The sequence below is a fragment of the Pimephales promelas genome, chromosome 12, assembly GCF_988280905.1.
Source record: "Pimephales promelas chromosome 12, fPimPro1.hap1.1, whole genome shotgun sequence".
NCBI lineage: Eukaryota > Metazoa > Chordata > Actinopteri > Cypriniformes > Leuciscidae > Pimephales > Pimephales promelas.
Window position 1 is genome coordinate 15,092,649 of NC_142780.1, and position 27,453 is coordinate 15,120,101.

Consider the following 27,453-nt stretch of genomic DNA (forward strand, 5'->3'; position numbering starts at 1 on the left):
TGAAGAGTCTCGTAGGTGCTGGGATATGTGCAGTGGTACCACCCGAACCAGTCTAAAATGGTCCCAATATAAACACTTATCATATGTGTACCTTAATGATACAGAATAAGACATAAACACGGTTTGAAAAATGGATTCATAGTGAACTTGCTCATTATATAATTTTTGTAAATTTTGAACACAAAAAAGTTACAGACTACACCTTTATATACACAGTGATGATGACAAAATTATGAACAGCTGTGATGATAATCAGTGTCCATAGAAACTAATGCATAAATTAAACACAAGTGACTAATGAAAACAAACTAAATGTCCATGGACTGAACTAAACATAACGGTGACACATGCTTTTATTAAGTATTTAGAAACAAAATTTGAGTCAGATGTTGTCAGATTTTATTGGTGATTTCAAATATGACATTTAATTACACTTGGTGAACAGCTTTTGAGAATTTGATGTTTCCCCATTCAAATAGATAGGAGCCACACTTGCACTACTGAAATAGCTGCCCGAGAGATGTTTCAAAGATGGCCGCAGAGTGAAATGACTTGCCTTCTTAATGGGACTTTGGCACACATTTAAAAAATACACTTTTATGTCAAATTAAATGTTATTTGATATTTTAAATATATTGTTTGTGCTTTAAAGAAGTACATTTTTTCATGTGTTGACAAAATTACTGTAATGTGTCATTTGATATTATATTTAAAGTTAATATATTTGTAATGCACTAAATTGCAACTTCAACATTACAAATCTGTAATTACAAATATATTTAAATACAACTTTCAATAGAAATCACATTAAAATCTTTTATCTTACCACAAATGTTTATCAGTACACTCTGCACTACACTTTAACCATAGGCTGTGTACAAAGTAATTATGAAATGATATGTAAAGATGTACATTTTCATTGAATTGTACACTGAAAAAAACTACTTGTAAGATTTACTTAATAAAATCCTCGTAACAATTTGCACAAGTAAATTTTAAGTAAATTTTACTGCTATAATATTAAGTACAACTCGCGTGCCATTATCAAGTAAAATCTACTTAGTCTTGAACAAAACTCTCATGAAGAAATTAAGTAAAAAATACCCATTTACATTTCATTTAGAAGCTATATCTATTTAAAGTAATTAAGTAAAGTTTATTTATTGTTTTTAAATTAGGAAGCTTGCTTTTATGAAATTTTTAAGTAAATCTTACCATTTAATGAAGTAAAATAAGTAGATATTATTTAAGTTTTTTTGTTGAGATTTTCATTTACTACATATTTAAACATTTAAACATTGATAATTTCTTTTTTATAAATAATCATGAACATAAATAAATAATCATTTTCTCAATATTTTTCACAAATCACACAACTAAAATTCAATTAAACAGTTTATTTTTCTGTCATCAAAAATGTTCATACAAGAATGGACATTCAGTCATCTCTTAACACAGGTGCATTCAGTAAAACTGTCTTTACGGTATTGCTGCTTCCAGCATTTCCTTCCCTTCAAAAAGGATGGATACATCGATTGGATCTTCTCCATCAGCACCACGAACGACCAGTATTTTAATGCTGTGCTGAGTGATGTCACTGCCGCTGTCCTCCTGCATACAATTTAGAAGAAAAAATATAATTCTTTTGAGAAACAAAAATATAATGGCTTAAATTATTTTATTTGACTAGCATTAAAGGACAAGTTCGGTATTTTACAATTAAAGCCCTGTTTTAAGATCGTCCCTGATGAAATAGAATAGTTAAGATTGTTTTTTAGACAGATGCTCCGGTCACGAGAATTTTTGGATTCTGTGTTAGCACCCCCCCACCTTTATAATGAAAGCATAGGTGCACTCGAACAATCATTCATTAAAACGCATAAAACTTTAGTTTACAAAGACGTGAAACTCACCGAGTGGTCTGGGGTGTTCACTGATATGCTCACACAAAAATCGCTGTAAAAGATGCTTTCCAACAGGTTTTATCGTAGTTTTTGTCCAAGTCCATTTTCTTCCTGTTTTTGGTCGAAATCCACAGTAGTCGATTATCGAGTTTGCGTGCGCGATCCTTAGTTATCTAGTTCGAGTTTGCGTGCGCGATCCTTAGTTATCTAGTTCGAGTTTGCGTGCGCGATCCCTAGTTATCTAGTTCGAGTTTGCGTGCGCGATCCTTAGTTATCTAGTTCGACCGAAAACAGGAAGAAAATGGACTTGGACAAAAACTACGATAGAACCTGTTGGAAAGCATCTTTTACAGCGATTTTTGTGTGAGCATATCAGTGAACACCCCAGACCACTCGGTGAGTTTCACGTCTTTGTAAACTAAAGTTTTATGCGTTTTAATGAATGATTGTTTAAATGTGCACCTATGCTTTCATTATGCATATGAATTCATGAAATGAATAGTGGAATAAAGTCATTATGTTTGCGCACAAAAAGTATTCTTGCCGCTTTATAAACTTAAAATTGAGCCACTGCAGTCACTGCATGACTACTTTGATGATGTCTGTATTACCTTTTCTGGGCAAGGACGGTATATCATACATACATTGTATTTTGAAGAAAATGGGATATCAAACAGTTGACTGTAGCCATTAGAAATCTACTATGGAAGTCAATGGCTACCGTCATTTGATTACCAACATTCTTTTAAAATATCTTTGTTTGTGTTCATCAGAAGAAATGAACTCACAACGGTTTGGAACAACTTGAGTGTAAACAATGTTTACACAATGTAAACAATGACAATTTTTATTTTTGGGTGAACTATCCTTTTTAGGGTGCTATAAACTGGAGTGCAGTTTTCTGTGAAATAAATTTGACTCTGTTTAACCTTTCACACGCAACTTTAAAATATTCTAGCTGACCACCCAGTGTGCGACTTTCATTTTAAAATATATCTCCTTATTATTTCCATGGCGACGTTTCGTGATTGTGAAAATGAAAATGATGTCATTAATGACTCACCCTCATGTCGTCCCGAGCCCGTCAGAACTCTGTTCATCTTCAAAACACAGTTTATCATCTTCTTTATCGTCAAAGTAGAGAATGAGGCTGCGGATAACTGATTCCGATCTCAAGGCTTTGTGTCTGTGAACAGATTTATATTGTACCATTACACAACCTTTTATTCATACACAATGAACTCAATGAAATCAAGTGAGAACACAAAAGCATTCATGCGCAAGGAACACTGATTTGAGTACTTAGAGCAAAGTGACTCTACTTCCTGTTCCTGTCTGCCTTGCATTTTGGCCAAAGCAGAACTGTCGCTGAAACTCTATCATCTTCAGTACAGATTCTTAATATTTGAAATTTAAGTTGTAATTTATGACTAAAATTCTAATTACTGAAATTTCTGAACTTTTGACTTTTGTCTGTTTAATACAGTAAAGCTACTTTAATGCAATCTATATTGTATTAAAAGCTATACAATAAATGTACATGCATGTATGAGAAAAATACATCAAGTATATCTTATTTAAAAAAATGTGAACAAGCACACTTTTGATCAAACACACCTGACTCAGTTTGTCCAGAAATGGCCTCAGTTGGTCCCCACAACACCTCCCATGGCCTTCATCGGGGCAATAAGTCTTGATGTGCATTGGTCAAGTCTGAACATGAATCTCTGCCCCATGATCGATTCTCCTGAATTCCTCCTTGATCTAATGTGACAAAATGATTCAAGAGTACAACAGCAGAAATTTGGTTAAATAGACTGATGCAGGGAGCAAGGGTTAATTATACAAGGACTGTAGATATCAACAGTGGAGTGAACAATCCAGCACTTTCTTTTGTAATGTGCAAATCCAAAAGAGAAACACTAATTTGGCATTTCAATTTTAACTTTGAGTTTAGTACATTTCAAGTTTATTTATTTTTTCATGTGCTAAATCAGTTACTGTTGTCAATATTAATATTGCCCATGATTGCCACTCACGATCTCTATTTTCTACAATCAACTTTTAGAAACAGGATGATTAAACGCAGCCCTGCTTACTTTAAGACCTCATTTATGCACGATTTAGTGCGATTGAAAAAAAAAAAAATAGCTTTATGTGTAAACGTTCCATCCTGAGCAATATTCAGCAAGAGCATTCAAACTTTTCCATAGTGAACAGTATAACGTTAAGAGCGGTTGACATTAAATTGTTAATTTTAAGGCCCAATTTTAGCAAGCTAGCAGTTAAAACGGTAAAGATTGTCTACTAATTTCTACTTAGTTTGACATTTTTACACGAAAAACAGTTCTTTATGAATCTATAAAACTATTGAAAACTTCCGATTCAATATAAATAATGTACGTTAACGTTAGAAAGTGAAAAGGGGTTAACGATACAGTATACTGTTATGGATAACCCACACGCGTTGCACTAATATGAGGCCATGTTGTAAGGTGAGCATTAATGTTTATTGAGTCAAATAAACAAGAATCATCAATCAAAACCCACACAGACTCATGTTTTATTAAATGTAAAACAGAAAGACAAACTTACCTCAAACACGACAGAAAGCAGCCACGCAGCAGCCCGCCAATTCGTCTCGTCTCAGATCCAAAGTGCGCAGTTAGACTTGTCCAAACGCGCATGTGCGGATTCAAACGCGCTATGCTTTTCTATTAAAATTTACTTAAAATTACTATGTTTATGTGAAGGGACTATAAAACGTTTAAATATTAAAAGAAAATATATAATAAGATTTACTCTTTCCAACCAGTTAATTTATTACATGAATTAAACGCGTAGATATTTAAAATTTTACTTAGAAAATTCTAGTTCACATTGAATTTTAATTTTATTAAGTAAAAATTATGATGATTCATTTAATATATATTACTACACCAAAAAGTTCGTTTTTACAGTGTACTTAAGCTGCAATTAAGTGAAGAAGTGATAAAATTTTAAGCCTTGTTCACCATCTGTAAAGACTGCTTATACAGACTCCTAAAAGAAGCTAGATGCTATGCTAATGTCATATGCCGTTAGCTGGAACACGTCTGACACATTTGCTACATTAATTAGATTACTGTGTCGTCCGGAGGTGAGGGTGATATTCATTATAAATTCATAATCGGGGAAACAAAGGGCTCCCGGCTGCATGACTGACAGGTAAAGTCACCTTTGGACCTCCTCTACTCAGCATAGACCAGCGAGGGCAGCAGGGAGCTCACCAAATTGGGGTTGAGAGGACACACTGCTGAAGCTGTCTTATTAAACCGCACAGGGTTTGTTGAGTTGTCTGTGATGTGTGTGTGTGTGTGTGTATGTGTGTGAGAGAGAGAGATTGTGGGTGTATGCGTGTGAAGGCAAAGCGTACAGTGGGCATGAGTGTATGCATTACCCCTCCCGTCACTTTCACACATGGTGGTAATGAAGCTGTCATGGCCGCCAGCATGTGGATATGGTTGATATTCAAATGAGAGAGCCATTCACCTGCTGAAGACAGACCAGTCCAATTATGGGCTCAGGGCAGAGACAAGGCCCAGGAATAGGGCAGATGCACTGTTCCACTGCTGTTATTTCCAGTCTGGAAAATAATTTTCAAGGTAAATTCTCTCGCATGGTGTCTAGAACACAAAGTAAGGAATATCTGATGAATTATTCGAAAATAATGCACAACCGAGGTGGTAATGTGGCCACGACGTGAGTGTGCATTATTTTCTAATAATTGAATGGACTGGGGTCAATTATTTCGCTTAGATTATACGATTACCACACCTCAAGACCTTGTTCAGATGTTGTATTTCAAGACAGGTTTTTGTCCTTAAAATACTCTTGTGTGTAGGACTAATTTCTCAATCATCTCTATCCAAAGCCTCCGTTGCTAATTCCACAACGTCATTTTAGAGCTAGAAACCAAAAACAGTATAAGAAGTGGACAGAGCCCTCTCATTGGAACTCCATTGAGACAAGTGAAGCCCATTTTTAGCAATTTTTTAGGACTTCCGTTCCTGACGCGCAGACTCAAACCGACTCAAACAGAGCTTGATGACGTAGATGTGACGTGAGCAACCCATTTGTCTTCTAGTGGCTGTGGCATGAGAAATCTGAATCATTCGCTTCTGAAACATGCAGAGGCGGAGAGTGTGAGTAGGAGCTGTCCATGAGCTAGGAGCAGGAGAAACTTTTGCTAGGTGTTCTGATTAATTATTTTGTCATTTTGCCTCCATGTTTCCCCGATTGTCCGCAAGCTTCTTCTCCTGTCCATACGGTAATCTCTCTACTGTGTGACAGAGAGTCGCGTGGTTATGATGCAATCGTTAACCTACTTTTACAAAAAACTGCTTCTACGGGGCCATAACTTAAGCTACAAGGTAATGGAGCATTTTATACATTGTCGTGTTTCTTTAGAAATAAATAATGGACAAATGGGGTCTTCAACGGCTCAGATGTAAAGTTATTCGCTGTCAAAGTGACGCCAAAATGAATGGGAGTCAATGGAGATGCTAACGCAAGTGAAGTTCTGCTACAAGAGACCGGCACCCGGCCGGCTTCAACTTCCGGTCGATGGATTACCCCCTTGCTAGAAACAGAGGTTTGAACATTGATAGCAGACTAAGATTGTTATTAATGCAGTTATTAAAGAGAGAGAGAGAGAGAAAAGAGCCGAGTCTGTGCTTGTCTCAACAGTGTTCGACAGTAACATGTAAGTTTATCTGCTTCAAAAACAGCACTGTTGTTAACTCGCTTGTGAGAAATGTAATGTAGCATTTAAGTTGCTAAACTATTTTACTGATAAAAATCATCAGAGCAGCGCTGACAACACGTTTCTATGCAAGTGTGTATCTGTACTGTTTGTGTGTGTGTTTGAATGGGAGAGAAACCAGGAGAGAGACAATGTGTGTGTTTGTATGCGATTGTTTACTATATTTATTTGCTTGGTCATTGTCATTGTCGTTGTGGGATTTGGTTCTTTTGCTATTGTAGGCTGTAAGGACCTTTGAAATAACTGAAATCATTTTTAAGTTTGTACAATTTAAAGGTCCAGATATTTTTATTTATGAGGATACAACTGTGATCTCATGCGTTAGCCTGGCACCTAGTGGTATGGAGTACAAAATCCCCACAAAAAGGCAATTGTTTTACAGTACAATTTTCTGTTGTATACTCTATTCACAGGCATATTTTTCACCAATGAATGATTTGTTTTACAACTGAAAGTTAACAATAACTAGACGGGTTATATTAGGCTAGTGTTTAGCTGGTAGTGTGATCTCAAAATGGCAGCCTCTGTGAGATGACCTATACTACATGCTAATTAAAACAGCTTTTTCTAGATTATTGATATAACTGGAATCATATGAGTTTACATCATTTTACACATCTGTCAAACAAATCATTTTGTAAATTTGTCAATTCATTTCTTTAGCACTTTTTAATGAGAAAAAAAAAAATGACTGATTGCACCTTTCAGGAATAGTCAATCCCAGGCCCGATGGACTTCTTGTGCTGTCTCCTAAATGAGAGGAGTATTGTGACTGTAAATTTCTTTTTAGCCATTTCAGATGCTGCTATTGACTTCAGCGGGATAGTGCTCCAGTCTGAGAGAGCTATTGACTAGTCTGTAATTGTCTGTTTCCCTCTTCTACAGACTGTTAACCTTGAGCTGCCACAGGGGGAAGAGGAGCAGGAATGGCCATGGCTGTCAGTCCCGCTCCACTGTCCTGACAGCACTAAAACCTGAACAGACCTTCACCTTCACCAAGTTTGAAGCAAACATGTCTTATTTCTAAGGGTTTTCAACAAGGGGCTCTATAAAACAGAAATGTCTAACTATTTTAAATCATGAGATTTCTGAATTAGAACTGATTATATTCTAACTGAACGCCCTAACTGTTTATCCACATTTTACAGTGCAGCAAAGTAAGTTTATGTGAAGTCTGCTAGGTATGAGGGTTTTACCTTGATACTATAAATGAAGACAACATCTTTCTAGATCTCGACAAATAAATTCTTGTATCATCATTTTTTTAGACATTTGATATATTTCTTGATATTCTATTTCAGGCCTAGTTATATGTGTATTATGGCATAAAATATTAGATGGTTCTGATTTGATTTATTGTTAATAGGTAATAAATTATCAGTCTTATTTATCTGATTTGAAACATATGTCAATGAATTTACACTGAAGACAAACAATTATGTTTTATATGGTTAAAAAAAATTCATCATAAAAAAATCAACCTGGGAGCAAACATTTTCCCTATATAAATGTTAATTTCAGATACTGCTGATGATTCTGTCGTGTGTGTGTTTTTGTGTTCATCGTAGTGTGTGGAGGTCATCTGTTCATGCTGAATGCGCAGAATGAATTCTCCACAAACAGAAGCTGCAAAAGGTGACGGAGAGGGGAATGACTCCACAGGGGACACCACCATCTGCTTCAGGACTTGTCAGCACGTTTTATGATACCAACTGCATATTGTCTCACAACATACACATGTTCACTCATACACAGATTAAAGTCATATTTAACATTATTTAGTTTGCATTTGACCTTTATTGTGCTTATGCATGTATTGTGTAGTGGATCAAGCGATGTTTGCCATACAGCCCTGAAATCACATCAAGATAAGTGATTGTTGTTGTAAAATTAACATCTAATGGAGCAAGGATGTTCAGAATTGACATTATACATTTTGAATGCAACTTACCAAAAAAAAAAATATTTGAAAACTTATATTCCAAATATAATTTTATTTGAAACTCATATGACCTTTTTTTTCAAAGTTGCTCTACCAAATAAAATCCATTGTTAATATTGCTAAAACTATAATATCTGTGGTATTTTTTTAAATACTCGATTTTATAAAATAAAACAACATAATAATATAAAAAATATACTATGTTAGTTTGAAAGCTTGTGAGTAAAAACTCTATCAACCTCTTAGAAGAAAAGGTTCTATATAAAACCATAAAGGGTTCAGTCAGGTGCTCCATATATAACCTTTTAGGGGTTCCCAGCATGGGATCTTTATGAATTTAGTTTTAATTCATCAATCTGGTTTTAATTTTGATAAAATTGTATTAATTAAACAGCACATTGACATACTTAATTACTAGAAAAATGTAAATAACCTGTTAAACAAGGAAGAAATGTATTCATTTAAGACAATTCTCCCTCTATATAACCTTTTTGGCATAAATGGTTGTTTAAAATTGAGTCAAGACCAGTGTTGGGGAAAGTTACTTTAAAAAGTATGCATTACAATATTGCATTACTTCCTTAAAAAGTAACTAATTGTGTTACTTAGTTACTTGTTATGGAAAGTAATGCATTACTTTTTCTTGCCTGGGCTGGGCTTGCTTGTTTGTTTTTAATAACAAAAAAGTAGTTATATTTTTGGCAAATGTAAATGCCCTTTCAAACCAAAACCTCAGGATGAAGGGAATGCAAATTCACTCCTGCGCCATAGAGGGCGCAGCTCAAACAAACCTTTCAGCTGTGCTGCTATTTTGGATTGCAGAAAAATAGGACGCATGAGACTGTAAGGCCTGCTAAATCGATCCAATGGCGGCCCTCGATTAGAGGTGAAGGTCTCACGCGTGTTCCGTCTCTTCCCATGGCAAAGGGATTTTTAATTAAATGCAATACATTTTATCTTATGTATTAACTCGTCTCATCTGACTCCATAAAATGAAAGGGTTTTGCAATGATATCTGTGCATCATTAAATACACGTTAATGATTGACTATTCCTTTTAACGATAATGAAAATAAAGTCAAAAAACTGTTAGAATAATCAATATAACAATTTATTATGTCAGGTAAATTTATTATTACAATTCCATAGTCAATTGAAAGATAATCAATGCAAACCATCAAATGTTAGAACAAAGAGGAAAATCCTTTACCCGACATTGTATGGCTACGTGAGCTGAGAGTCGCGATACCCTCAACCACACGGGCTAATCTGAAAACAGAAAACAACCCTGAGCTCTCCGTTGCATTTCTTTATATATCCAGACGTCCTTTGATATGTAAAACATGAGTCTACAGTGGAAAGTTACTGGGGGTAGAACTTACTGGGGACCATTTGCAAGGAACTGTGGAAATATAGCATTCATGAATTTACACCTTTTGGAAGTAGAGACCACTAAAAACCTTACCTTTTGTTTTACTTATTTGGAAATTAGACATTTGTACCAGTCACCCTGAGACCTTTAAAATGATTCTAAACACAATCATTCACATTAAAGCCATATAAATTCTTGTGTGAGTTTGGGTGATCTCTGCAAGAGTGGGATGCGAGGAAGGAGTGTGTGTGTGTGTGTGTGTGTGTGTGTGAGAGAGAGAGAGAGAGAGAGAGAGAGAGAGAGGGAGAGAGAGGTGTTCAAATGTTAATTTGCCAATGTCCTTTGTCTCATAGACCAATCTCTTCAACCAGTTTCCAGTTTTCGAAAGTTCAAGACTCTTTCTTCCGCAATAAAAACAAAAATGAAAAATAAATCTGATGTTTATCTAAAGTAATGTTTGCTAATTATTATGGTTGAATTGGATCTAGAACTACAATATCCATCATGTTTACATACCGCACTTAATCCCGGGACAGGAGAGGTTTCAGTCAATAAAAGGGAAAACAAAGTAACCTGCATCTGTTTTTGCAAAAGTAACTCAGATATTTTGTTGTAAATATAAAAGCAATGTGTTACTTTATTCGTTACTGGGGAAAGTAATCCGATTACATAACTCATGTTACTTAATACATTACACCCAACATTGGTCAAGAGTCTTCTATAGAACCCCATTGAACCTTTTTTTATAAGAGTATATCTTATCTTGTCTGGTACAACAACTGTCGCCCCCTCCAAAAAAAAAAATAGGTGCAATATTCCCCTTATGAAAGATAGCAGGTTGTTGGATAAGGTCGCACAAACTGTTGTTATAATGCCAACAAACACACACACACACACACACACACATGCCATCTTGCTGTGAAATTGAATTACAAACACACAGTGATCTACAAGCAAGATCCTCTTCAGAGGCTTCTTGTGTCTTTCATACAATATCTACGCTCTATCACCTTGCAATAACTCATTGTCTTCCATCAGGATCTGAAGGGGAGCGGAATCGTCTATCTGTCCTGTCTCAACATTAAGCTCCATCTGAAAAACAGCCCTCCATGCCAGCGCTGCCAATGCCAGACATCTTCCCCGTCACTCACTTGTCGGCAGGGAAATGAATCTGGATGCAGCATGTCCCCCATTCATCAGCCTTGACAGGCTACCTTTGCCTGGTTCCGCTCGGATGGGGTCCGCGTCACTGCGGGCAGGAGAGCATATTTCTCCAGCAGATGAAGAAATTACCGTGTGTGCGGCGCTGTGAAGTGACTCGTGAATGGAGTGTCATTTGGCTGGGTGTTAAACGGCATCAAGTTGCCCTCATCTCACAAATACTTCTAGAGGGCAAATGTAAAGATTCACATTTTATATGGCAATCATCTTTTTCAAATTCTTTCACATTATAATGGGTTGATATACCCTTGAAGATATACCATCCTCCTGAGAGCAACTACATATTATTGTGTGTACCTTAATTGTCTTTGAATGCAAGGTACTAAAGAAATATGTGCTCAGAGAGAGTATCTTCACGGCCATATTTAATATCACACAGGCAAGTCTGCTTTTGTTCCTGAATATTGGCAGTGCCATAAATAATTAAATAAATATTAGTCAAAACGGCATGATTGTTAAATTGTTTTAATAAAACAGTTCAATAAACAAGAAGTTAATAGTAAGTCAATTACATTTTAGACACAATATTGCCAGTTCCTTTGTCTTTGTTTTTACAGTCAACGAAATAGTTTCAAACAAAGCAAACATTAGGTAGTATCAAAAGACATTTGATGGATTTTTGTAAATTTGTTCCTGAACGAATCAGCCTTTTTAAATGAAATGGTTGAGTTAATGATTCAATGCCTATGTTTGCGTGCAGCCAATAACCCGTTCAAAACCGGGATATTAGCAATAACCCGGTCGCGAACGGCCATGTTAACACTGGCAAAAACCCTAATATGCCATTTTAAAAACCGGGATATTATACCTGGGGTACCCAATTTTTGGTCATGTAAACGCGCATCGACATATCCCCATAGTGATTTGTGTTCTGCGCATGTTCTATTCGTAAGGAATCTTGGTCTTTTGAGTAGAGAAACTTCTCGGCGCATTCAAAAATCCGTGTGCAGTATACCAGAAGTAAACATGGCGAGACACAGCACAGCATACTTTTGGAGCGAGGTCAGTAACGTTACCAGCATCAAAGCGTGAACAAAGGCGATCGATATCTGCCCCGAACTATTCATTATCCGCGTGCTGCTGTTGTTGTTGTCTTTGGATACAGGAAGAAGAATCGGAAATGACGCATATTGCGTCTTAAGGTTGTACGTCTAGAGTAGACGCAAACCCCGCGTCGCCGTTTACATCGGGATATTGCAATTCATACAGGAGAAACTCTCTCTGCTCACGCATGTAAACGGGTTATTCCTAATGTTTCAGAAATCCGAATAGTGACCTTACCTCGACCATAACCTGAAAATTGGCTGCACGTAAACATAGTCATCGACTCATTCATTAAGACATTGGCTGCATACTAATTGCATTCTTTTCTACTATAGGTGAAAAAGTAAAGAAAAGAAATACAGTAGGCTATATGAAAGAGTAATATGTCCGAATTCACGTAAACAGCTAAAACTACCTGGATGACCAACTACTTCCGTGAGGTGGGCATCTGTTGGGCACTTTACTATAGTTAGCCAGGGTAGCGCCATATTAATTTTTGATAGGAATGAAAATGAAGCTCTGGGTTAGAAGTAAACTCTTTGAACAATCAGATTTGTGTACTCACTGTTGTATACATGGTTTAATTGGCACTCAATCACCGGCTTTGAATCATTTGTTTTTTGCTTCACACGTACATTTTGTATTAACCGTCTCTTAACCTGCAGCTTTTCATCTATGGCCCATTGTATTAGACTTATTGAGACAGAGAGCCCCTTAGAGGGGAAACCAACCACTCAAAACTCAAAATGGCATCATTGTAACCTGTTCCTGAATGAATGGGCATAACCGATTTCCTCAGACACATTTTAAATAATCGCGTGCGGTGGTTAAAAGCACAGTTTCACACAGCCCCCACGACGTGACGGATATCAGTGCCAGAATTGCGCCAATCTAATATCTTGTTAGAGGAAGAAAGGGGAAGTGCCCAATGGGTGAGCTCTGTGTGTGTGTGTCTGCGTGTGAATGTGGAGCTTTGGGAGGGAGAGCTCGGTCTCTTGAGGGTCCCTTGTATCCATGCCAGACCATATAAATCAGCACGTGGCCCACGGCCGCAATAAGCTAGAAAATAAAAAAAGCATAAAAGTGTCGGAGTGAAATAGAGGAAGGGAGAATTCTTTTATGATGAAACTAAATTCTCCTTACACTGCAGTAGATCCACTTCCCATGGTCTGATTGTTTACTCCTGACACCATTCATCATTACGCTGCCACAAATGACTCAAATTACCACACCTGCTCCTCGTATAATACCCACACAATCAGGGCTTAACACTCAGGTAATTGTTTCAGAAGGAATTCCTTCAATAAGGCCTGGTGTGACGTCGTACATGTGGGAGAGAAATCAAATCCACACATTTTGGACCTGTGGTGTTGAATGTGGCTACAGTAAGATTCATGTTGATGTAATGATCTAAGAGTAGTCAAGAATCTAATTTTAGAGAAATGTATCAGTGCATTTTTATTTTATTATATTTTTCATTAGTTAGGGTCATTATTAATGAATGAATATTTTGAAGCCGTGTGTATTGATGTGGCCATGTAGATAACATATACAGTAAAATTAGAAATACTCCAATGTGAAAATTCTAGCCAATACAGATAAACATAATTATTTTCATGTAATGGCTAATAACAAACCAAATTAAAATCAATACTATTTTGTCTGAATGAATTAAAAACACTGGCTGCAGTTTAGAGGCCCAATAAGTTGATTTTCTAAAAGAGTTTGATAAAGTGCTGATTGTCTGAGAGTTTAACATTCACCTAGTCCTAGATAATACAAATGATGCATTAGTTGTTACATTAACAGACTTACTAAACTCATTTTGGTCAATCGAAATGTCACCAGACCCAATCATCGTTTTATTCATTCACTACACCGATCTTACTGATATAGATTTTTTTACAACAAAATGATGATGTCATTACCTTGTAATATGCGTACTGCTGACATTTACCACGGCTTCGGAGGCAGGGAAGGTCGGGCCGAGCGCTGTTAAATGGGACGGTCTAGCCTACGGAGGATTGTTCTCGTCACCTAGCAACTCTGACAGATTCCGTTGACGAGTGGCAGTAACATTTGTACTGGACTATTTATATTGAACTGCCTAAAAACTAAACTTTCTAAATGTCCTTGGTGCATTTATGTACGTAATAAAGACAATAAACTATATAACGAACAAAAACGCAAATGAACTTGATGAAATGACTAGCAGAATGGACACTATCTTCTCTTGTACATTAGAAACTGTCCATCATATTAAAAAAGAATGGAGAGAAGTACTGCACCATGGTAAAACAGTATTACTCCAGCTCTCAAAAGAGAGACACTCATAACTAGAGTGCAAATAGAAACAAACTCATTTAGAGGTTTTTAGAATCACATTGACATACAGCACTTCCTGTTATAAATAGCTGTCGGGGCAGGGCATCTCCGCAAACTCATAAAATAACCCAAATGATTCAAGGTTTTTATTTTATACAGTGACGAGACTAACAAATAAACAGATATCACCTGAAATAAATATTACAATTGTAATATTTAGTACATAGTAATGACTTCTGAATTTCTTCACTGAGAAAAATCGAAACCATTAGAAATACAATTGTAAATGTACGACCTTTGGCAGGGTTTTATGATTCAGCCTCAATTATTTGCCCCTCAAGAACAATTGCAGAGCTTTACAACTAGCTTAATACACATATCGTTGCATCTAAACCGACAACATGTTTATTAGATCCAATAACCACTTAACTACTGAAAGAGTTGTTAGTAACAGAAGAGCCTCTTTTCTTCTTATGAACTCATCTAAATCTCTGGGCTATATGTCCCAAGATGGTTCAAGCTGGCCGTTAATTAAGCCTCTCATTAAGAAACCACACTTATATCTAAAAGAATTGTCAAATTGCAGACCCATTCTAGAAAAGGTTGTGTCTGCTCAATTAAGCTCCATATTGCAAAAAACAAAACCAAAACAAATAAATAAATGAAAAAAAAAAAAAATCAGTCAGGATTCAGCCTGGATACATATACTGACACCTAGTGGTGTGGATGCAGCATCACACAAAAGAAAACAGTTGTGTAACCTATGCCATTGTAGAAATGTGCTATTCATAGTCAGCCATAACTAATAATGGAAAATCTTATGGAAAAAATGAAGGAGTGCATAGCTTTAAAACATTGGGTCTCATTCATGAAACTTTCATAAATATACGAGTAAATATGAGAGTGATTTGCGCGTAAAGAGACTTTCCCGAAAAATCTATGTCAGTTGTGATAGTGAAATGTGTGTGTGTGTGTGTGTGTGTGTGTGTGTGTGTGTGTGTGTGTTAATGAATTCCAACCAGTCGTAAATGGGATGCCCATGCACGTTCATTCTCAATTACCATAAATCCCGCCCATTATATCCGACTGACATAGACCTTAGCCCCGCCCCTTTTCAGTGCTGCGCTCGCAGAACACTCGACTTCCGGTCTATTTTGACAGCGATCTTGCATAGGTATGAATGAACTGCTGGTAAAAAATTTCCTTGTCGACATTTGTTAAGACATCTGCTTTACAATGCATATAAACATTACTATGCTCATGATTACTTTTGTTAACTCTACAAAAAGTAAATCCACTTCACCAGCTAATTACTCCTCGACGGCGATCCCATAGAAATATACAGAGTGACCGCGAAACCGGAAGTTCAAAGACAATATTCTAAAGATGACGGCGCCCACGTTTCTCTGGTGCATAAGGTCTATACATATAGGCATATATAATAACATGAATGCAAATGAAAAAGAAAGATTTCTCTAATGCAGAAATTGAAGTTTAATTATCAGAAGTTCATTCAAAACGGCACATTTTATTTTCAAGCGTACCCTAGTGGCGTATCAGGTCCTAAAAAAAGGAAGCTTGTCAGCATATTACACATGCAGTTAATGGAGTTTCATCTGTCAATCGAACAGTCCCAGAAGTGAGAAGAAAATGGTTTGACATTAAGCTTGACAGCAAAAAACAAATTAGTTCACTTTGGAAAAATCGTATTCAAACTGGAGAAGTACCGCCATCGATCACCAGATCTGCTACTGGCTCTCATAATAAAAGTAAAAAGAAAAACCGTATGTAATTACTATATAAAATATTCTTTCAAAATGCTGTTTAAATTTGTACCCGATTAAGGTGAATTAAAATGCTGCCTTATTAATGAGCAAAACCTTCGGATGTTAAGCGCACCATTTATGCGGGCTGGGAGCAGGTGTAGATTTCTTGCGTACCAACTAATATTTGGAAAATACGAACATTTTAATGAATCCGAAAATTTACGTCAGAACCACTTTACACACGATTTACACAAAAATTCGTTCTGCTCGTGTTTCATGAATGAGACCCATTGCCTCTGAATTGCCTCCTTTTCATAATTATATGTTGGAACAGCACAGCATCACAGGGAAATGATCTGCTTCACTTCTCCTGACTCAGACATCTGAGAGGCATTCACACTGTTATATCAAAGAACGCAACATGTCCATGACCTCTCCGTGGCATAAGTCACATGCCAGCACCTCTCCAGCAACCCGTGACAGATGTGAGCACCCTCTGGGGCTTGAGGTACTAAATCACTTCAGGGACACTTTGGCAGGACCTCAGAGGAACACAACCCAACCATGAATGACCAGCCATTCCAACCTGATCAAAATACACGTTCCTAACTTATCCTAAACGCTCTCTTCCTGGACACAAATCCCAGCTGTACTTTGAATCACAACATTGAGCTTAATAGCTAAAAATGTGTGCGAATCTGGATGCTGTAACATCGACCAGTCCAAATAGAGTTTGGCAGCTGCCTCTGGTCTCAGATGACTATAGTATCAGATGGCTGGTTTGTCTTCTCATTGGCTAGCTCACACACACAGGACCATCAGTCATGCACTAACAAGCGTTAGCATGCCGAGCTGGACACTTTTCTGGCAACCAGAGTCAGGTGTGCCATAGCAGTAAACAGGGGAGCAACCCAGTAAATATTCTGCAACGCTGGGACAGACGAGCGTGTGGGATAGATGTTTATAGCAGGTGGAAAAACGCTTGTCATGCTGATGGCCCTGATTTATTCTGGGAGAAAATTTGGCCCATATATCACCTCTGATGGCCAAGCAAGGCTTCATTCTTACACGCACAAACACACACACACAAACATGAATTCTCTCTCAATTCTCTCTCTCTCTCTCTCTCTCTCTCTCTCTTAGCTCTCCATAATGGGAGGTCTTACACATGACATCAGGCACTGGGATGATGACTGAGAACTTTGTGTCAATATTCTTAAAAAAAAAAAAGGTTTTACTCCATTTTAGATCCAGTTATTTGACACAACTACAAAGAGATGATTTAGTGAGAAAGGCTAAGATCTATTCAAATACAGCCAAAAATATTAATAATGTTATTATGTTATTATAAATAATGTTGCTATTATTAGGGTTGGGTATCGAGAATCGAGTATCGATTGGAACCGAGACTAACTTTTCGTTTTTCCCGGAATCGTTCAAAAGTTAAAATTTCGATTCCTAGTTTCGATATTCGCAGTCCGCCGAGCGGAAGAAGAAACCGCTGAACAACACCAACGAAGAAGCGTCTACCGGAAGTGTTGGCATAACCACGCGAGTCGAACATGAGTAACTTACGTCGGCGATCCAAAGTGTGGCTTCACTTTTCTAAAAACAACGAAATCAACAAAAGGAGTATTTTTACAGAAGGAGTATTTCCTTAAGAAAGGATTATTTCCTTCAGAAAGGCCATTGGTTAGCAAGGTTAGCTAAACTTTTTTGACCCTGCCTCTTAAAAGAATCGGAATCGAGAATCGTTAGAAACCGGAATCGAAACAAGGAATCGGAATCGGAATCAGAATCGTTCAAATTCAAACGATACCCAACCCTAGCTATTATGTTAACTACACTGAACAAAATTATAAATGCAATACTTTTGTTTTTGCCCCCATTTTTCATGAGCTGAACTCAAAGATCTAAGACTTTTTCTACACAAAAGGCCTATTTCTCTCAAAATCAGTCTAAATCTGATTACTAAGATGCTGATTAGACAGCATGATTATTGCACAGGTGTGCCTTAGGCTGGCCACAATAAAAGGCCCCCTGAGAAAAAAAAAGGTTGTTGATTGTGGCCTTTTGAATGTTTGTCCACTCCTCTTGGATACTATTGGCAGGACCTGAACATGCTTTCGTATACGCCGATCCAGAGCATCCCAAACACATTCATGCTGACGAAACGAATTTCCACCAGAGCTGTTGCCCGTTGCCCAGGGTCTCGACCTGACTGCAGTTCGTCATCCTAACCGTCTTGAGGTTTGCTGATGTCAATGTTGTGGATCGAGTGGCCCATGGTGGCGGTGGGGTTATGGTATGGGCAGGCGTATGTAATGGACAACGAACACAGGTGCATTTTATTGATGGCATTTTGAATGCACAGAGATACCGTGACGAGATTTCTTTTCATTACAGTAAAACGGCACATTTTAGGTAAGGCACACCTGTGCAATAATCGTGCCATCTAATCAGCATCTTGATATGCCACACCTGTGAGGTGGATGGATTATCTCGAAAAAGGAGAAGTGCTCACTAACGGAGACAGATTTGTGAACACTATTTGAGAGAAATAGGCCTTTTGTTTACATAGAAAAAGTCTTAGACCTTTGAGTTCGGTTCGTGAAAAATAGGTGAAAAACGAAAAGTGTTGCATTTACAATTTAGTTCAGTGTATAATGCTTTCAGTAATTGAAATAAAGCTGAAATAAAAATATTAGATGAAAACCTTGAACTAGAAAGCTGCCTTGCAATAAAGGTTTAAGTATATAAGTATAATAATGACGTATAAAACTATCTGACATTAAACAATGCTTAAATTAAAATTAAAATCAAATGAAAATAAAAAAGCTAATTCAATACATAAAAAAATAGTTTATAAATAATACTAAAATCACACTGAAATGCACATATGGACCCTTTTCACATTTATGGGTTCTCAGAAGTGGAAGTTTTCATAGTTGGGTAAACTTACTGTATACAGTGGTGAATGGAAACCGCAACAAATATAATTCTCATTTGCCAAAATATTAAAAAAGGAAAAAAAAAAAAAAAACTACAACAGCGTTTTATTTGATTATACAAAAAAAAATATCAAGAGACTGATTACGTTGGTCAGACAAGAGAAAGATGTCAAATTTGCCATCCCTCTGCCATTAGAAACATGCATGCAGCATTGTAAACTAGTTTTCTGTAATTCAGTATAGCTAATTAAAATCTGCACCACCACAGCGTGAAAAACATCCATTATTACTTTTTTTTGTTTAAGTTAAACATAAACCCTGCAAAAATATCTTACATTTATTTTCAAAACAAGACTATTACTAATAGTGATTTGAAAAATTTAAGAAAAAGACAAAACACAACTAATGATTAAGGAAATTACTTTTGCAGAATAATAGTATAAAAAAACTTGGTGAATTAAAATAATGTATTCCCCTATTTGGAGTGAATGATATTTATTTAAACTGATCTATCAGAGAACCACATTTTTACTGTAAAAAGCAATGGGCTTGAGAACAGCGGTTTAGGTCGCATTTCAGACGTAAAACTTTGATAGAACCTTTTGAAAAGTCATTGGAGGGATTCTCTCTGTTCCTCTGATAAATGAGACCTGGCTGTACGCTGCCCACACCACAGCCAAATTAACAAGCAGCATGACAAACAACAATTAATAATGTCCTGGGGTCTGCAGGGCACGGTGCTTTTAATGAATTACCCATCCCTTTCCTCTGCTGTCTCGTCTCTGATTTAACTCAAAGCAGCAGATTGCAGACAACACCTCATAAAACCTGTTCCTCAAATCACCCTGATACTGCAAATGGAGGTAGTCAAATTTGACTCATTCTTCCAAAGTCACTGTAAATGTTAAAGTTGTGAGAGCTAAATAAGGGCACTGTTCACATGATAATTGAACATTCACCAGCAACAGGTTCAAAACTAAAGCACTTTACCTTGCGTCCTACCCGAGGAGGTCTAAAATATGCAGAGAGCGATCTGTCCCATTCAACTCAATGGCAGTTGCTCAGCTGGCACATGACCCCTAGAAATATGTGACCTGCAGGTTTTCATCTAGCAGACAGGGAAAAGTCTTTTCACAGCCTTCCAAAAATAATGAATCACAGTTAAAATTTCCACTATAATACAAAGAAATGAGTTTTTATGCTGTTTGCGTACAGTTACGCATACCAGCAGGGGGTGTAAATTTAATCTTGACTTACAAATGAGTCTAATCGTAAACCAATGAGATGTATCAGTGGGCGGGGCCACCTGCACAACATGAATTATTGCCCGCCCATTTTTCCCATAGGGATTGTTTTATAAGTCTTCGGTAAAGTGTCATTAGCCATGAACCAAACCAACTAGCAACAAAGTGAATTACATTACAAACTTTTATATGAAGCAATCCCATGAAGCATTGCGAATGACACAACTGAATTGGTTTAAGTATTAAACTATTCATTTGAATTTGTTAGAAATGATATATTTAGGGTTTATTGCAAAATATAAATAAATATATAATTTATATAAATAAATAAAATAAAGTGCAATGTAGTGCTGTCAAAAATATATACAGAAATATCTGAAACACTTCCAATACTCATTGTCCAGAGAATACAGCGATACCAGCTGCACCTCCTCGCTCTCTCGTCTCCCCGACAGCGAGTTATGTTATGTCCCATGTCCACACAGTCTGTCATGTTTTAAGTGAATGTAAACAGTTGAGAAAGAAAACGCCTGTGTATCAGTATAATGGATCTGTGCGTCAGGTGGTGACCGCAGCCTATACCTGCTGTCAAATTAAAAAGATAATATTAAAAATATGGCAAATATCTATATTTTCCCCATGATATCGATGTCAATAATTGGCCAGTGAAAATGCTAAGTGGCAAGTAACTTTGGAAAACCACTAGCCACAGTGGCTGATGAGCAAAAGAGTTTAAAGTTAATTTTATATATATGCACACACACTCAAGCATAGCGAGGCCGACTCGTTTACGCCATTTCCAGTGCTTCACAAAAGTGGGCAGTCCTTGTAAGGTCTTTTGACAAAATTTACTCGCTGCGAATGATTGGTGGAGTTTATGTACTGCATCATGGGTAATGTAGTTTTCACCCCATTAAACAGAATTCTGTTAAAAATGTTACCTGAAAAATAAGCTTTGAAATATTGCTAACCTAACGGCTTCAGCAAAGGCATTGGAACCTTGAGCCGCGTTTCCACCGCAATTACCAGGAACTATTTGTCCCAGGGACTTATTTCATAGGAACTTTTTTTTGCCCCAGACCGCTTGCTTACTGTGTTTACTGTGTTTACACCGCGGACTAAAGTACCGGTCCAGGGCAGAAAGATTAGTGACGTTGAACTGCGTGCGACTGCTCTTCCCAGCCTGCGCGTTTGTTTTGAGTTTTGCGTGGAAGAGATTCAAGCTTTGCTGCTTTTGTGTGCGATTGGTTTACTAACGAGGTAATTAACAAAACGGCAGAAATGAATAAGTGGTAAGAACCAATCAGCATGTTCAGTGCACAAGTCCCATCCCGAAAGTTCCCGATCTCCATAAAAATACTACCTCACCAGCAGGGACTTTCTGGGGGGAATTTTTTTACCTGGAACTTAATTTAGACCCTGGTTCCTGTGGTGTAAACACACCTAGTACCACCCCAAAGTTCCTGGGGAACGTTCCTACGGTGGAAACGCGGCTTTGGACAACCTTGGAACTCAGTAAGTCGGTCTTTCAATTTTTTAAAAGTTATTGTTAAAAATCAATTTCCTCACGGCTTTTACTTCTAAAACCAGAAGTCGTTTTTACTTCTAAAAACATTTCGCCATTTTGAAATCGAAAGCGAGGCTTCGGTGGGAAAAACCCCAGAAGTACAGATAGACAACATAGCCTTGGACTACCAAGCTGAAGCTGCTGCCGCGATTTACACTATTGGACGTTAATATCCAATGTAGGATATGTATGTAATTCATTCCTGCTTCTTTTTTTTTTACATTCTGAGTTATATCTAAAAAAACTATTATTAATAATACATTTTACTGTATATAGTCAGCGCAGTCTCATCCCAAGACGTCATATAACTGACGTCTTTTGACCATACGTCAACATCCGCCTTTTTAGGGTACCCTTTAACGTCATTTAGATGACGTTATCGGATCCTAACCCTAGCCCTAAACCTACCCCGTCACCTAACCGATGTTAAAGGTAAAGCGTCAGTTGTATCGCCATCTACCGACGTTTAAGGGTACCCTAAAAAGGCGGATGTTGACGAATGGTCAAAAGACGTTATATGACTTCTTGGGATGAGACTGTGTTAATATTGTATAAAGTATGAAAGAAATGTATGTACATTTTTGGAATAACTAATTTCTACATTAAACACAACAATACGCCATTGAATTCGCAACGCTCCTTGATTAAAGGCGACACTTTCGGTTTTCATTTCAAAATGGCGGCTGTGTGAAACCAGCGTATGCTGCAGAAAAGCAATCAATAAAATATCCTGGCACTCGTCGTAATTGCATCTGGTTAGGTGGTACGGTCTATCAGGCGAGTACCACAAATATCTCTTTTTGACTGTGCAACTTAACAATCGGGTCAGTCTGAGGCAGTTACACAGATCTAAAGCTAAATTCTCCGTGGCACTAGGGTAACATCACAGCATTTCCTTTAATTGATAAAATACTTGCCTGGTAAAATATGAAGGCCAAGCACTGAGACCATTATGAATCATAGCAGCCATAGCCAGCATACGTGGAAAATGTGAGGCGTCAGCAGCACCCCGCTCTGTAATGCCACGGGTCCACAAAGGTACTTTACATTAGACGCCTGCATGAGTTGCATCTGCTGCGACTGACCCCAATTAATATTTGCTTACATTTCAGTGGTGTCTGCATCAGATTTAGAGGCGTAAAATGAAGACAGGGCCTTAATGGGATGCTGACAGGAGGCCAGTAGGAAAAGTAGTATATTTCCCTGAGGAACACCCGGGGATACCACATAAATAAGCCCCTGTTATTTCCAAGAGAGTTAGTGAGGTGTGCCTTTCTATAAGTGTATGTGTGAATGAAGGAAAGTGAAATAGAGAGAAAAAAAGGGGGGCAAGTAATAAAGGTGCGAACAGTTCTGGATAAATGAGCAAAGAGGTCTTAAAACACCACAATGCTCCTCAGTTATATGGTAATAAATAACATGTACGCCTAAAAAGGCATTTGTATTTATAAATTGATAATGGAGGTATGTATGAATTGATATTTAAAGGTATGACTTTTGTATGACTTTTATTTAACATTTTACCCTATGGACTTTCATTACTTTTTAGTCTTTATTTATTCTCGCTTGCTCAATCACCTTTGGGTATCAAGTACTATGCCGATGACACGCAAATATATATATTTACTGCAAATATGGTAAGAGAGGAGGTTGTCTCATTGCTCACTAAATGTAACTCTGAGATAAAATCATGGATGGATAATAATTTTCTGTGTTTAAACAATGATAAGACTAAGGTCATGCTTATTGATTCTCCTCATCAGCTCAGTAGGGCTTACCAAAGTCCTCTTATCATAGGTAGTCCCATACTAAAAAAAAAATATTGTTGGTTTAACTTAAAAAAATGAAGTAACCTGGTTGCCTTAAAAATGTATGTTAATTGAAATGGAAAAAATAATTTGATACAATTAAGGAGATTGATTTAATCATCAAAAACTCAAAATATTATGTTATCTGAACCACATAAATTATTTAAGTTGATTTGACAAAAGAAAAAATGTTGTGATTACAAATCATGAACATATTTTTTTAACGGTGTAATCTAGGAGTGATTTTGATTCCTCATTGATATTTGATCCTCATGTACAAAATGTTAAGACTTTTTTTATCTCAAAGATTTTGCAAAATTGCACTCCATGCTATCCCTTTCAGCTGCAGAAAAGTTAATTAACATATTTGTTTTCTCTCGCATTTTTGTAATGTGCTTCTTATTGGGGTTTCAAATACTTTAAGTTATAGTACGTTCAAAATTCTGCAGCTAGAACTGACGCTGACCCTAGTTGCTGTTGCTACGCCTGTCAAGCTTTCGCGGCTGACACATCTATTGCAGTATGTATGCACCAGTGTCAGACATTCCCAATCAGATAATTAGTAATTTTTGGCGAACATGTCGAATATCTGAGAGAGCAAGACAAAAGGGACTGTAGTATTCCATTCGAGGGATATATCCACGACATAATATGCAACCGATTAGAGAATAATTTCTTAAAAATTTAAGTTAAAGCCTATAGTCCCAGAGCAAGCAGCAGCCCCTCATATGCTGATCATTCAAATGCGAAACACACAAATTGAGGAACAGCAATGCTCGTGTACAGCAGGATAAGTGAAATGTGAAAATAATCCTAATAATTATCAATCAAACAGCTTATCCATGAATCTCGTGGAATAACACTAACACCGGGAGAGCCGCGATCGGTTAAAGTTACTCAGGGGTAGTAGGCCGTCGATTTACAAAATGCAGAAATATATTTTAAAGTATGTCAGTGAGCCTCCGTCTTGTCTTCAAACGTCTTATTTTTCATTAAAAAATATGCATTATGAACAAAGAACCGTCAATATTTCCAAGCAATAGGTGTTTTTGTTAATCCTGTCAACATTTAAAGGGTTAGTTCACCCAAAAATGAAAATGAAGTCATTAATTACTCACCCCCATGCTGTACCAACCCCGTAAGACCTTCGTTCGTCTTCGGAACACAAATGAAGATATTTTTGATTAAATTTGAGAGCTGTCTCACTACCACATTGGCTCCTAAGGGACTGGCTATTGACGGCCCAAAAAGTCAATGAAGAAAATGTTTAAATATTCCAGGTGACTACCGTGGCTAAACTATAAATTTATCAAGCGACGAGAATAATTTTTGTGCGAAAAAACAAACAAAAATAACGAGTTTATTCGACTATTCCTTTTCTTCCTTGTTGGCCTGAAACGAGACTTCCTTAGATTTCCACGACGCATGCCGAGAAATGAACTGAAGTTGAAGCAGAGATCGCAATTCTCGCGCATGCGTCGTGGAATATAGTCACCTGGAATATTTTAACATTTTCTTCATTGACTTTCTGGGCCGTCAAGAGCCAGTCCCTTTGGCAGCCAATGTGGTAGTGAGACAGCTCTCAAATTTAATCAAAAATATCTTCATTTGTGTTCCGAAGACGAACGAAGGTCTTACGGGGTTGGTACAGCATGGGGGTGAGTAATTAATGACTAAATTTTCATTTTTGGGTGAACTAACCCTTTAATTGTGAATGGGTCTCCCACACTGCTTGATCCACGCCCATCATTTCTCCCCTTGGCTTTTAGATTTTCGGGAAGGAAAAAAATTCCACTCCCCTGTCCAAACTTGAAAACTTGCTGAAATTGGTACCGCCAGAACCGGAGATCGGCTGAATGGATTCAATAACGTTAAAAATCAACAGTTTAATTCTGGGGGAGTTGTAAAATGAGCCTATTTCCAAAAAAAGTGGAGTATCCCTTTAAGGATACCAGGTATCAGATTTGCACAATCCGTACACACAATGCTTCAGCGTGTTTCCCTTGCTCGAAAGCTTGCCAGACCTCCCGCGACTAGTTACAGTTGCTAAGACACGATTGGCCAGTGGCAGTTTTCGGGCGTGGCTTAGCGAAGGGTCAATTTTGGCCAAAACTAGAGATCATTTTTCTCCCGTTTTGAAGTCACTACACTGGCTACCAGTTAAGTACAATTTTGATTTTGAAGTCATCCGTTAAAGCTCTCGACGGTCTGGCCCCAGAGTATTTATCTCAAATTTGAACACTTATATTCCAAACCAAAGTCTCCACTCTTGTCAGTAAAGGTGTGTTGGTTGTCCAACATATAGAGCGATGGCTACGAGTGTGATATTGCTTATTTGTAAAACGGTCAGTTCTAATCCTTGATTCTGATTGGTCAAGAGCTGTGCTTTATTCACGATAAAACACGGCTATGACCGCTGCACCCAACGGTTCTATTGATCGCTGCGCAACACTGCAGTTCTATGTTGTTTTTATTTGAGCATTCATGCATTTTACACATTGGAACGTTGTTGCTGTTCACGCTCAGGGACTATTTTTTCTAGCGGAAGGGAGGCTTTTAGTGATTTTACTTCAAGAAAGTTGCACTAATACATTGTTTTTTACTTTAACAGCAACCATTTTATAAAAGCAATAAGGTACTCGAGGCAAGTACTGTATCGTGAATAAGTAACGGCTGAAGTGCAGGCACTCAACGCCCTTCAGCCGTTACTTATTCATGATACAACACAGCCTCTCGTACCTTATTGCTTACTTAAAGCATATTATTTCCATAACAAGTACTCTTTTTAAAAGTATATGCTAAAGAGTAATTGACCGAAAAGTGATTAAAAAATATGCCTTTAATATCTTAATCCATTTTATACACACAAATACATAAAACAAATTCAGTATCATAATCCATCTGTGAACGGTCATTTTCTTTTACAGTGTTAGCTCATATAAACGGCATCATTACTGAATTGAGCAGTTAAACCAGAAGGGCACCTGCTCTCCGCTTTGCACTCTCTGCACTATTTTCAACTTGACTCATCAAACTTCTCGTCCAGTTGCCCGTTTTAATTATTAGCGTTTTAGCATCATTACTAGAATTTAATGCGCCCCTGATTAATTGTTCTGTGGCATTTACTTATGAAACCTATATTTTTCCAACAAATTGTAATAAAGGATACGCAGCTGTCCGAAGCAGAGCAGGGGAAGGAGTGCAGATCCATTAACCAAATCATTTATTAGCCTATAAAATCAAATGGTAATATGTAGCAAAACGGGCCTCGGCGACAGCCAGCACGGTAGCTCTTTCATCACAGGATAGATTTTGCTAAAAGGAAAGACGATGGCAAGATTGCCCCCTGTCTGCAGGATGTTTGCACTTTAAAACATGTTTACTGGAGTAGAAAATGTGTTTCTCTGTAAAATTTAGAAGCAATTTCTGAGTGAAAATTGATTCTACACACCATTTTTTTTTTTTTTTTGTAGCCAACAGAATTATGATCTAGGAATCACTCGGAG

At 37.3% G+C, this 27,453-nt stretch overlaps 1 long non-coding RNA gene across 1 annotated transcript; it reads right to left on the bottom strand.

Annotated features, from left to right (window-relative positions):
• Nucleotides 1-1,458: 1,458 nt before the first annotated feature.
• Nucleotides 1,459-4,671, bottom strand: LOC120460545 (uncharacterized). Its single transcript, XR_016145703.1, has 4 exons — nt 4,500-4,671; nt 3,522-3,668; nt 2,968-3,090; nt 1,459-1,611 (listed from the first exon to the last, which is right to left on the bottom strand). It is a non-coding gene; the product is annotated as an uncharacterized LOC120460545 (long non-coding RNA).
• Between the last annotated feature and the right edge of the window lie 22,782 nt (nt 4,672-27,453).